The sequence below is a fragment of the Aythya marila genome (genome assembly GCF_965140915.1).
Source record: "Aythya marila genome assembly, chromosome: 5".
Taxonomy (NCBI): domain Eukaryota; kingdom Metazoa; phylum Chordata; class Aves; order Anseriformes; family Anatidae; genus Aythya; species Aythya marila.
In genome coordinates, this window is record NC_139046.1 from 6,940,004 (window position 1) to 6,953,790 (window position 13,787).

Consider the following 13,787-nt stretch of genomic DNA (forward strand, 5'->3'; position numbering starts at 1 on the left):
AGAGCATAATATCCGTTTTTGCACTCCCATAGGTCTCAATCCCACCTACAGGAGCTGGGGTGCTATTAAATGAATAGCTGGAAATACACCACACTCTTCTGCACCCAGGACCCCACAAAAGGGACAGGAGGAAAGCAAGCACCCTGCTGGAAGATGGAGCCATTTGCTTCATCAGAGCTAGTTTTCAGGCTTCCTGCACTCAGATGTGGATAGCTTCATAGCTATGTGACCATGTTTCCAGGCTTTTTTTTTTTTTCCCCCCCTGGGGGTACTTCCAGGTGAAAATACTTTTGTTTGTTTGTTTAAATAAGTTAAAGCTAGAATTATGTGTAATCCTATGATTCCAGGAGCTGGGGCCCTAGGTCTGATGTTGGTTCTTTTATTTGATTGAATCTTTTCTCTTTCCACACTTAGCAGCCTGCACTTATGGAAAGCCACCAGGCAAGCTGCACTGGCCAGAGGGAGGACAGAGCAAAGAGCCATAAGTACTGCTCATGGCAGGATGGCTGGAGATAGAGCTTTACTTTATTCTCCTTCTCAGAGACAACACATTTATTCCTACCTTCAACCCTTCCTTCGACCCCATCTCTGTGCAAGGACATCACATTCTGGAGCCTCTTCTGGAATAGGCAGGAGCTACATAAAAGCCTTCTCCAGAACTAGAAGTCCACGGTTTTCATCACACTCTACTTCTGTAGGAATGTCTCCAAGAGCTTAAGAGATGTGCCTCAAGTACCCTAGGAAAAAAAAAGAAGAAAAAAAAAATCAAGATTTTTTGGCAGCTGAAGCATCGACATAAATGTATGCCATTAAATTGTCCTGAAAATTATAGATTTAAAAAATAGAAATGCTTTAAACATGGCTTTTGCTTCTAATTTGGCAGTCTAAGTTAAACGTTTTATACATTTTGGGTAAAAAATGTTATTATATTAGTGACACAGTTAAGAACAATGGGTCTTTCAATTTTAAACCATTTATATAGAATTGTTTAAAAATTGTCTTTGAGAAGGAAATTACTTACACTGGGGCTTAGCTCAGCCACGGCTTTCGGTAGAAATAGTCATTAGAACTCAGCATGGGGGTAAATTTTGAATTTAAACACACTTGCTAAAATTTATATTGCTGGAAAGCCAGAAAGTTTCAGAAATGGAAGTGCTGTACCTCTATGTATGTGTTCCTAGGTGGTTCAGTTTGAGCTTGACAAGAGACGAGCAAAAAAGCATTCTTCTATAGGTAGAAAATTTAGACAGAGCATTCAGGCTAGCAATAAGTAAATAAATCAATATATAAATAAAAATCTGCCAACAATCAGACCCAAATTCTCTCACTGCCAGCCTGATGAAGGTGGAGAGAAGGATGACACCACATGCATGCTTGCACCAACACTTAGTACAAGCCCACTCTCTTCACAGGCACCAGTTTGGCATGCAGGCTTTAATTTCAGTTCATGGGTACCAGAACTAAATAACCATGGATGCATCACATAACAGAGGAACTGATCCCCATGCCAGAAGGCAGCTGAACTTTGCCCTTACCATACATGTTAGTCCTCAATTTATATCTAACTTCAATAAGAGAAAAAACAGATTAGGGAATCCCTTCTCCTGACTCCTAAGGCAAAACATCTGCAGGATAGTGACAGATTCCCCAGTAAACATCTAAATCAGCTACATAGTCTTGGACCAGGTAAGTTTTCCCCTGAACCCACAGCTAATATGGCTCACACAGTTTAGCTGCCCAGGCTTAGGATGACTGCTAGATGGCTCTCCTTTTTCTTCTTTAGATTAATTCTGTGCAAATTTTCATATTTATTTTCACAGAAATAAGTCCTTAAGTTGGTATGTTTGTGTCCTGGTTTCAGTTAAGATGTTGACTCTTCAGATAATTTGAAAAACTTAGCATGGAATTGCCTCTTTTTAGTGCAGTTAATCTCAACCCATCTCCTCCCTGGTGATGTTTTCTCGCATTAAGTTTTATTAGGGTTTGCTGCTGGCTCTGCAGAAACCATAACATGAACACAGAATCTGCTGACACACAAACCTTTCATAACAAGTGACACAGCTGCTACTCCAGCACTTCTTTGGAAAACAGTAACATCTTACATGACTAATTGATTAGCACAGAAAAGGTGTCTCTAATTTGCTGTTTTATTGGATACACAGAATAATACAGCTCTTCACTAACAGGAGCAGGTCCAACAGATGAGATGTAGTTAAACTGTAACTCATACGAAGTTATATATTGAAGGACACTAAACTGCCTTAAAGAAAGGATGTTCCAAGGCATTGACCATGAAACTTACGTATATATATATACACACACATATATATATATATATACACACACACACACACACTTCCAGATGTTCCTGTTGCTTCCCTTAAGAGTATAAACACACCAGGTAAGCAATGGAAGCTAAAACACACTTTTGTTTTTATATTGAGTGGCCAGTCTGAAGCCCACAGAGCTCATACTGCCTGCAGCACCTTTGGACTATGGAAGAGATCCTAATATGTATCATCCTTCAACCAAGTCAAGTCTCTGCAGCTGGAGGAACAACAGGGACCCATCCTGGACCAGAACTGCATCCCAGCCCTCAGGAGACCAGGGCTTCCACCACTTGGTCAGAAACTGCAGCTGCAGATGGTGCCAGGCTGTAACCATTCCTCAAGACCTTCTTACTGCTTTAGAAAGGTGCACAAGAGCAACAAAGGGCCTGCACCACACCTGGGTCTCCTTCTGGGCCTGGCACAAAGTGAGACATCAAGACCAATGCATACATACACGCACAGGGAGCTGTTCCTGGGCTTGGGCCTGAGTAACTCAAGACCATTTTTGGAAGAGACCTGCAAGCATCAAAGTGGGGTTTAATTTTGTTACTTGACTCCTGAGCTCAAGTCAGACCCATGTATTAGCCCTCTTTCACACTTTGGAAATCCCGACTAAGAACTTTAAAATGCACTAGCTAAAAAACAGACTGGGGGAACAGAAGAGGTGAGGAAAGAGAGCCTCAGATTTCTTTCTGTCAGTGAATCTGCTCCAACCCTCCCTCCCCTCAGCTAACTGCTCTCCTTTTTTCATTTACATGGTCTTCCTGTGCTGAAGGCTTGAATGGGAGACTCACCTCTGAGCATTTGGGCTTTAAAAGTAGCAAACAATCACCGTTGACCTTGAGCAGATAGTCAGATATATATGGAGATAGGAGCAGATTTCAAGGAGAAGCTATTGGAGCAATTACCTTTTAGTAACTTAACCTTTGACATCTTTAAGCACTTCATTTACTCATGAAGGCAAATCTACAATCTGATACCAGCAATTAAAACTAAGCAGCTTCTTAGAGTGCGCTGATGGGAGCCTGGCCTGGCCTTCTAATGCAGAGTTGGCACTTAAGGAACGGTTTGTGATCCCCCAAGGACCCATTTAGCAATGCAGAGCTGTCTGCTAAGATCCAAAACAAACTGTGCAAGCAGGCAAAGGTCAGAACCCCCAAGCAGCAGCAAGTTGGTCACCCAAGTGTTTGTACCTTCCTTGGGATTTCCTCCAGCCAGGGAATGCCCTGTAACCACCACTCACCTATTCTCTCATGCAGGGAACACAAATGGAGAGAAGTCCTTCTGCACCAGCACAGGATTTTCTTCCCCTCATGAAGTGGAAATAAATCAACTTCACACAGAAGAGTTGCATCAGGTCAGAGAGCAGCACAGCCCCTAAAGGTCAGTGGGGCAACATCAAAGCAACCTGGGCACTTCAGAAATGTCACCACTACAAATTTCCCACTACCAACAGAGAAGATTTGGGTTGGGCACCCTGGGGAACATACTGACTGAATGGACTTACCATCAGGGTAAAAGCTTGGGAAGTATCTGACCCTCCTTGCTTCAGGCACCATCTAAAGAGAGGTGCCACAGAAACATTCCTCCCCTTATCACCTGCAGGTTTCCAAAGTTGCATCCATTTCTCAGGCAAAAAAATATGTTTTACTTTATAAATTCACTTCATAAATTCTAACCTCTGCTACAGGACTGGCCATACTCAGTTGTATCCCTTCCACCTTTGTTCTTGCTAGATAAAAATGAACCAGACTCCTCTTGCCTTTTCTTTTATGATAGGGGTATTAAGAAGCTCAGGGGAAGGAAAATGCTGTGTGCCACTGATCCAATTAGAATTCCTCTTATCTGACCATGGGGGACCAAGATTGCTCACAGCATCCCAGATGCACTAGCAGGCAAAAGCTCTGCTACAGCTAGAGCTACTCATTTGTTTACTTCATTTCAAAACCATAACTGCTACTTCATTTTGGAAGAAATTAAAGGTATTAGGTTATTTAAGACCCATTTTAACATAAGGAAGGTAATTAAATCAACTTCTCAAAACTTAGAGCATCTGTGCATTTTTAGCCAACAATTCATTTTGATATTGCTTTATGAAAGCAATTCTCCTAGCCGTACTGCCTAATTGTGTAGCATTTGATTTCAAATGCAGCTCAGGTTAACCATAGACAGTAGAAAACACTTCACCTAAAACATCCATCTAACTGCTTGAGTGTGGCAAGAGCACAGAAAAGGCTACAGTTTTCCAAATCCACACATGAAGAGGAAAAAGTTGCTTTTTAACCAGTGCTATAAGCATCAAAAACACACATCTCCCTCAGAACATGTGTAAAGAGTCCCACATACAGGAGTATGAGTGGTTGTAGCCATCATAATTATCTCTGTAATAAATGCTACTTTCATTTTCAGCAACCACAATTTGTGTTTGTGCTGTAGCTCCTTGCTACAGCCTTTTGCATTCAGTAATCAAACAGCTCGGGGCAAGGTTTTGTCCATAATGAAGAGCAGCAGTTGACTCTGTATTGCAGAATCTAATTTCTGTCAGAAAAAAAAATATAATTGCAGCCTTACTTTACTTTATGGTTTGAAAACTGGAAGTCATCAATATAAACCAATTTGCACCAGAAACACTTATATTTTTCAAGTGCTGTTTGAGCTACAGATCATGCAAAAATCATCTGGATCTTAATTATATCAATCTCACTTATCTTCATCTCAAGTGAGACATAAGCTAGACAAAGAAAATATAATAGACTTATACAGTTACTAATTATAAATCTTCCGGAAAAACAGGGCCTAATCTTACTAATTTGCAGGATACAGGATTCCAGTCTTGCTGTTTTCAATCAAGCAAGTTTGAGATTTCTCTCTGCTAGGAGCAGAAATGCACATTTAATCAGCATAAACCTAATGCCCCCTGTTGGTTATATATAGCTAAATACATGGCATATACACGTAGGATTCCTCCAGCTCCTACTGCTAACAAATGCATTCTACGGAACATTTTAACTCTTACATTGGCAGAGGAATTATGCTTCAGGCTGACCTGAAGGCATTTCTCACATCATCTATGACAAAGGAGCCCCATCCTCCTACATGGGAAGCTTTTGGGTCTGTCCCAGTGATGGAAGCACCCTGCAACGACTTGTCCTGAGGCACAGAACCCACACATGGCAAACTGGAGCCATAGGGCGGGGGCCCTCTGGGTTACCCATTAGAGAAAGCAAAAAAAACGCTAATTTGGGGTCAGTTATTTCAAAGAAACAAACAAAATGTTATTTTCTTAAGCTTTTCTGTAACACTTTTTGATAGTTTCTGAGGAGACATTCAAGCTGAAAACTAACAGCATCTTCAGCTGGCTAACTTTTCTGTAGTCACTTTATCCTAAACATGGAATTGTCCTTTATTAAAGGAAAAAAAAAAAAAAAAAGCCACAGGAATAAATGAATAAAAGAAATTTAACTTTTTCACCAAAAATTCATTGGCCAATAGGACATTTTCTGTTGACTGAAGGTGGGGTGAAGCTCTTTGCCTGGCTCGGGACAGTACAAAATGCTGAGATGACTGCTACCTGTGATCCCAGGAGCAGCAGCAGAGATAACAACCCCAGATAATAACCCCAGAGGTGGGAATCACTTCTGCAGGTGGTTCTTTGTGCCCATCTCTGGTCCTTTGTCTTTCAGCAAGGACTCCTGCCACATGCCTACAGCTGCATGCTCCCTGTCCCTCCTAGATAACAGATGTGTCAACAGAGGACAGTGCCAGGCTGATCCCGCATGGCTAGCTGAGCATCTGTCCATTGGAAAGGCTGTATGGAAGTATCACTCAGTATGGAAGTGATAAACAGCTTACACCTACAGAGCAGAGCAAAACACAAAGACCATTGCCTTGTCTTGACCTGGAAACAGCATCAGAATTGAAGATGCACAGCAGAAATTGCCATCCTCCCACATTTTGCTGCAAATGGTGCCATCAAAGTGTGGAGTATTTGTGTATTTTTGTGCAATAAAAGCATTTGTGTGGAGTGCTGTGACATCTATTCTTCGAGCCTGTGATGCCACAGACTCCTGCTTCATCAGAAAGGTGACCCAGAGCTGGTTATCAGCAAATGACAGCCTTTTCCTGCAGACATATGTGGTCCCCACTGTGCAGATGGCTGAACTGCCCAGAGCCTCAGTGACTTTGCATTACACTGTGAAGCTACAGCAGAGCCAGGAGCAGGAGGCATAAGTCCCATTTTGTTCCTTTACCTTAGCTTCTGGAGCCACTGCCTCTCACTGGAGGAATCTTGCCTCTGTCCTCGGGTTAAAAGCATACCAGTGACATTGGGATTAGAACTCAGTAATAATCTGTTTATGAAATGACAGAATATTAAAATGCATGGGAATGCCACAGGCATTTTGTGACTGCTGGTAGCCTAGCAGAAGCCTACTGCTGAGCAATCATGGCTGTACCTTGGGCTATTCCTTCACCATTTTCAAGGAAATGGAAAGCAGTCACATATACAATCAAAACTCCCTCAGCCATGCCATGCCCAGCTGAAACCAGGACCTTTGGCTTGTCCTGTTTGAAGAACAGGAGAGTTATTTCTTGTTGGGGGTTGCCTTAACTCTCTGCAACTGGCTGGCAAAGCCACTCTTACCCCTGATGGGGGCAGCTTTTTTTCAAGCCACCCATTTCAGGTCATGTCATATTGTAAGTGGAAGCAGGTCCCTGTGGCAGCAAGTCCCCCAGGTTCCCAGGACAGGAGCCTGTGAGCCCCCCCAGGTGCCATCAGCCCCTCAGTGCCATGCAGGGCACCACATGTCACCTGAGACTGGAGGTACCAAAACTCTCCCTGACCATGAGAAGTCTCTGGAGCTGGGGCTTTCTGCACATCCGCAACAGCCATTGCCAGTGGCATGAGGATGCTCTTCTTGGGCACAAATCCCCTCAAGAGCTCATCAGGGGAATGGGACATGCAGCTGCTGTGGTGCTGGTGAAAACAGGCCAGCTTTACATGGTTTTTATTATTATCTACACAATTGACCAAGGAGGAGATTGGGCTAGTTTTCATTCAGTTACCAAGCTCTCATCCTATCTTGACAGAGGGGCATCAGGTGCAGGTTTCAATATTGCACCCTGGGAGCAAATGCCTGAGAGCAAAGCCTCAGAGTACCAAACCTTGAGTCACCTCCATCCTCTGCTGGGTTTGGCCAAAGCCAACGATCAAACTCAAAGTTCCCTTCCCGTCTCTGGCATAGATTAGCTGTGCCAGAAGTGTAGGTGATAAAGCATAGGGTTCCTCAGTTACAACAGCGCACACACACACACACAAAGGCATGGCTGAAATTAGGGTTTAAAATATGAGCAATTTAGAAACAAGCTTTAAGAATTTCTTTGAATCAAAAGTGGCAAAGAATAATCATGGATACAACTTTGAAATACCTAGCTGTTCCTTCATCAGAAGGAAGTGTAGTCTCCTCTCTGCCTTCAAGCTGAAGCAGCCTACATTAGATGGCTCTTTGGGCATTCACTATCAAAATGTATATCTTACTGTAAACCAGCATTATATGGATAGAATTAAATGTTATTTCAGGTTCCTTAATAGAGATTCATGGATCTTTTTGCTCTTCCGTGCATTTCCCTTCCCATCATTTTAAAATAAATTCAAGAAAACTCATCAGAAGAAGAAGAAAAGAGAAACATTGAGAAGAGCAACTGAATTTAAGTGATTTGCATAATCCAGAGTGACTTCATTCTGTGCTGGTGAGCCTGATGATAACCTTGTAAGTAGCCCTTTGTGACCCCTAGGACCATGAAGATAAGAAAAGCAATGCTTTTAAAATAAAAACGTGGGTTACATCTCAAAGATTCACACAAATCCTCCTTTGAGACTGGAAGGAGAATCCAGCCAAAGAGGAGCTTAAAAAGCACATGTGATGCACTACAAATCTGTGTGACTGCTTAACAAAATTGGAAGAAAGAGAGCAAAGGAACACCTGCAAAGCAGCACTGAAAGTTGTGTGTAATGCAAGCAAGCGATGGAGAAACTTCTATAGCCGTTAAGGACTTCAAGTGAAACGCAGAATGCTCAGAGTTGGCTTGCCTTGCTCTCTGCTTGATTTGAATTTCAAGCTCTGATGTACAAAAAGCTTTGTCTCAATGAAAGGTTTTGAAGTCCTGCAGGACTGCCTGCCTGGATGGTTTTGCTTTGAAGCTCTCTAAAGCCTCTCCTGTCATCGCTGTTTCACATTAAAATATATATTCTCCATTGCAGGACCTTGCAAAGAGATTTTCAGCTGTTCAATTCCCTTTCACACTCTCAGTCACATTGTTTTCTTCAGGATCTAAGAATATGCAGATTTAATGGAGAGATCTTTAAAAAATAATGCTTTCCTTACAGGAAACAATAAGCTAAAAGCCATTTGTTGTCTCCTGCTGGCAGATTTTTGCCAACAAGACAAGAAAACATAGAATGATCAGAATACTGCATGCTGGAAAGCAGAATTGTCTGCCTGTTGTAAACCACTCTTTTGTCCTGATCATATCAGGTCTCAACATTTTTTTCCATGATTTCAGCTGCCTTCCAGTCAACTCCCAAACTCAATTCCACAAACAGAGCAGAAGACAACAAAGGCAGGTGGTGGTTAGCATCACCAGGCTCTGCTGTTTCTCTGAGCCCTGTGTTTCAGAGTCCTGGCCCTCACCTGAGACCAGTGCTCTCCTTGCCAGGCTCCAACAGCCCCTGCATCCTCCTGGCTACCACAGGATAAGTTTGCCTCTGCTTTCTTTTTTGCAGCCTTTTCTTTATTTCACCACCCCATAGCACTACTCACCTCACTTTCCTTCTGCTTTCCTCCTGTTCATCACTTAAACTCCTGATCTGTTGCCTCTTAAACCTTTCTTTTTAGACGTAACAATCTCCACCTGCCTCTTCTGGCAGTTATTTTGGGATCACCTGTGACCCTAAGCTCAATTCTTCATCTTGGTCCTCTCTATAATTCTGTCTGTCAAGAGCTGCAATTTCACCCTGAAAGACCCCAAAGTGAGCAATTCCCCTATGCTGCAGTCTCTTCTCACATGGGCTATCACAGCTGTATTTCTTGTTGAGAACAAGAAATTCATGTTTAAAAAAAAAAAAAAAAAAAAAAAAACACTTCCAGAGTCAGCCGAGCCCTTCAACCTTCAAATTAACATACCCATTCCAAACAGAGGTCATTCTCTGAAGACCTATATATATATTTCTTTTCTGCTATACCCTCTTCATTTTATTTCTGGAAGCTTTGTGTTGACTTTGACATGTGTTTAAAGAACCACATTTGCAAAGGTGTGAGCAGCATGTCAAAATCACAACACACCTTTCTTAAAACAGATTCAGCAGTGCCCACATTTAGATCTATCATGGCATAGTAGAAACACTACAGCTTCATTGTCAGTAACACACACACAAGGAGGGAACGGGTCTGGTTTCTTGCTCAGCCACCTCTAAATGTGCAGCCAGAATGGCCAAGAAAGCATTTAGGTGGGTCAAGTCTTCAGTCTGGTATATGCCTGGAATCGATAGTGAAATACATTACCTGTCCTAGCAACACACTCCTTTTTCAAAGTGTAATTAACATATTTTTATTTTTTTTTCCAAAGGATATCTTCTCCTGGCCATTGAATACAAATAATGAAGAATCATAGACTCCATTTTAAGCATTAGTACAACCAATGCAAGTCAATATTAAAGAGTCAGAAGGGCATTTATATTCCTGTAAACAGATAATTCAGTTAACAGACTGGTTTTGAATTTGTTGTTTTCCTACATAATTGTTTTCTCACTTCTTTTTGTCCTAGTTTTTTGTCTATCTTTCAAGTAAATAGAGAAACAAAATGGATTCTGAAAACTGCACTACACTTGAATGAACCAGCAAACTCACCTAAGGGTATGATGTTTTTCCAAAGGAGGAAGCATTTCCCTCTTTCATGTTTTATATAATGAGTAATAGCTATCACCAATTCTAGGAAGATCTTAGGCAAAATATTATGTATTTCAGAAATGTAAATACACCACTGTGATTCATGAGTTGGCATAATCATATCAGTGAAGAGGCACACTGGGGAGGAACACCCTCTCTTTTAGAGATCAGAGCAACTTTAACCACACTAAGAGCAGGTGTGTCTCCAGTTGCTCCACTGCCTTTGTTTGTAAGGCTGAATTTCACCTGTTGTTGAAAAGTAAAGAGTGCACCTCTGCTTTTAATGAGTAAGATTTACTAATCCCACTCTGTGCAGTCCAAACAGAGACTCAATGTAGAAAGTGTTAGCTCCTTTTTTTTTTTTTTTTTTTTTTTTCAAAGCTTCTTCTCTGTTTTCCTTTACTCCACCTACTAACACACACCCATATCCTGAAGCTCCGAGTCATCTTTATGTTCTGAAGACCTGTTCAGGGCAATAACCTCCATAATTTCCTTAGATGTTCACAATGAATTACCGCATTGCAACAACCCAGCTCTGATGCATTCCCAGTTCTCTGGGGGTTTGTCACACTGGCTTCACAATCTGGTGCTTTGCCAACCCCCATGCTTGTTCACCTGTCATTCCTGCTCTATTCCTGCTCTCTGCACCTTTCACAATGCTGAAAATGCTTCTTTGTTGCTGGTTGCTGTGTATTCAAGTGCAACACTCCCTTATTCTCCTCCCCATGCTGCCAAGATGGGAGCAAGGTCTAATAAAGTTATTTTCTACTGAAGAAGGACCAGCTGCAAAATGTATTCTCTGTTTTCTCAGCATCCAAACCCAACTGTAGGCCCCCTCCTCCACCAGCCTATCTTCACATAGACCCCTGTGTGCTTCCCCATTGGTTCCAGAAATTTCCCTTCATCTTCTTTCTCTTATCCCCTCTTTAAGAAGCTATCCCTACACCTTCTTTCTCTTCATTTTGCCAAGCCCCATTTCAGCCCCATAAATCTTCCCAGGTGAAACAGGAGCTCCACTTCTTGCAGAGGACCAGAACATCACCCCAGTCCCACTTCAGTGCTGCAAAGCAACTCCCATTCCCTCTCCCCAGCACTCACGTACAACTTGCCATCCTCCTGGAGATGAAATGACCCAACTGCCTCCAGCACTTAAATCCATCCAGCAGCTTTCACTAGAAATCATTTGAGCAGCTCTGTTTTATATCCTTCTGAGGTTTCTTAAACTGCTGCCCAGCTTTGATTAACTTGTCAAGCCCCCAGATTTTCTGTATTATTCCCTATTCCCTTGCTAACACAGCTTGCTTACTGTTGTTAGCTTTTGACAGCTGCTTTGCATTGAGGAGACATTTTCACTAGGTTCACGAGGATATCTTAAGCTTTCCCCTTCAGCTAGGAGGCCCCAAATAACTCAGAACCTGTGTGCAAGGGTGACACCAGTCTATGCTGATTTTCAATTTCCTCCAGTTTTCTTAGTTTGGAGCCTCTCAAATGGCAGATTTGAGGAATTACTATGAATCTGATCCATAAATAAATTTTGCCGGAAACTCACCAAGCTCCAAGACAGATGATGTCTTCCACATTCTTGCAGGACATCTCATATTTCTTACTGCTTTCCCAGGCTCTGAGGGAGTAGCGTGTCAAAGATGGCACGCAATCCTGCCTGGGCCGTCAAAGACAGAGGCTGAGTACTGCTTCCTGCTGAGAGGATGTCTATAAAAGAACATAGAAGACCTTAATAATAATAGAAAAAGTGGTGGACTCGCTTATAAAATAGGAGGAGCCTTACTTACATCCTTCTGGGATTCCTCACGTGGATGACCTGTTCTAACTAACTTAAGACATCTGTTATGGCAACAAATCTTAAGTTGCCGTTTCCCTTTTTGAAAGGTTCTTTGATTAATTGTTTTTCTCAATTATCAAACTTCCATTTTTGAGTGCAAACTTGAGAAGAAGAAGAAGAAAAATATTAATTTTATCTAGAAATCTTGGATATTTTCCAGGTAGACTAACACAAATGTACATACACCACTCCAGTTCCACTGACATGAACAGGGCTAATACAGATAGCATCACGTAAGGGTAGGAGCCTCTCAGTGCAGGTTTACTTAGTCATCTCCAGATATGTCTTTTCCATCCTAACAACTAGCTGGGTACTTCTTCAGCCAAATCAAACCCATTTACCTGTGGAGGAGGTGTTGGTCCTGCCTGTTGCTGTACCAAAGCAACCTGATTGTACCAAGCAGGAATAACACTGACCTCTTGTTTCTGATTCCCTGACAGCAGTGAAAAATGATAATTTGGGCAACCTGATTGAGCCAGATATATGAAACTAACTTATGTTTTTCTCTCTTTGAGAACTGCTCTCACAAGGAATTTCATCAAGAGAAAGTCAAGCCACAAATGAGCTCACATGACCCAAGCCAGCCACAAATGGTTCGCTGCTCTGGTTGTTATTTAATGAAATATGTGAACCAGTATTAGGCTTTTAAAAGGATTTTCATGAGGTTTTATGACACGTCTTTTTGATTTTTAATGGTTACTTTCAAAATGTGACAGTTTCCAAACAGCTGTGGGGGGAGGGCAGCAGGGGATGAGAGGGAGGTCCCTAACTGCACTCTTCATTTCAATGCATCCTGTTCATTTTGCATTTCACATGCAACCTTTGGCAGGCAGATTACCATATCAACAAGCTAGGGAGGCAGTTTTATTTTCTCTTGTGATGTAGAGCCAACGTAGCTCCACAAATCAGATGTGTGGCTGCTAAGAAAGGTGTTAGAAGCAGAAAAGCCATTGTGTTTTTATGACATGGAATAAGAACACGAGGACAAAAAAATGAGTTACTACCTCAGATGAAAGTCCCGTTGTCCTCTTTCCAATACTGGCCAAGAACAGATATATGAGAAGGAATACAAGAAGGTAGCAGGTATATGAAAATACAGTGTCAGGTTACCCTCCAAAGCTGTTATACTTTGCAGTATAGGAGTTTCCTAAAACAGAAGTGCTTTCTTTGCACTTAGTACCCATTGACAGGTTCTTCCTCCATTACTTTGTCTAGTCGCTCTTTGAACCCTGAGCCAAATATATGAACTGAAAGCTTTGTTTGTTTGCAATAACTAATCTGAGGGTAGCAGCTGCCATCAAGACTGATTCAAAGTAGAAAAAAAAAAAAAAAAAGTATAGTAAATCTCATTATTGATACACTTGGCTTCCAGGAAAACAAAACAAAAATGAACTATGCCAAACAATAAGCATTTCTGCAAGAGGTAACTCTTATACATATAATAACAAGGTGGAAGTAGCAAGTCTTTGCTATAGCTCCTACTGGCAGTTTCCAATAATAGTTCTTGAGCTAAATGAAAAAAATAAAAATAATAAAATAATAATAAACCCACAACTGAAAACTCTAATTGCAGACAGTTTGATCTTTTTTTAGTTCCAAGAAAATAAGCATCTCATTTCAATCAGTACAACCAAGCTCTGTCTCAGAGGACAAAAATATACTATAAAAATGAAA

The 13,787-nt window shown here is 41.6% G+C and overlaps 1 long non-coding RNA gene across 2 annotated transcripts in view; it reads right to left on the minus strand.

The window, feature by feature from the left end:
* Positions 1-654: 654 nt before the first annotated feature.
* Positions 655-13,787, minus strand: part of LOC309878731 — a 51,952-nt gene continuing 38,819 nt past the window's right edge. For both annotated transcript variants that reach the window (XR_014317614.1, XR_014317615.1), the window contains exons 7-8: positions 11,823-11,983; positions 655-737 (exon numbers count right to left, since the gene is read on the minus strand). This is a non-coding gene — a long non-coding RNA (uncharacterized lncRNA). The remainder of the gene's footprint in view (positions 738-11,822; positions 11,984-13,787) is intronic.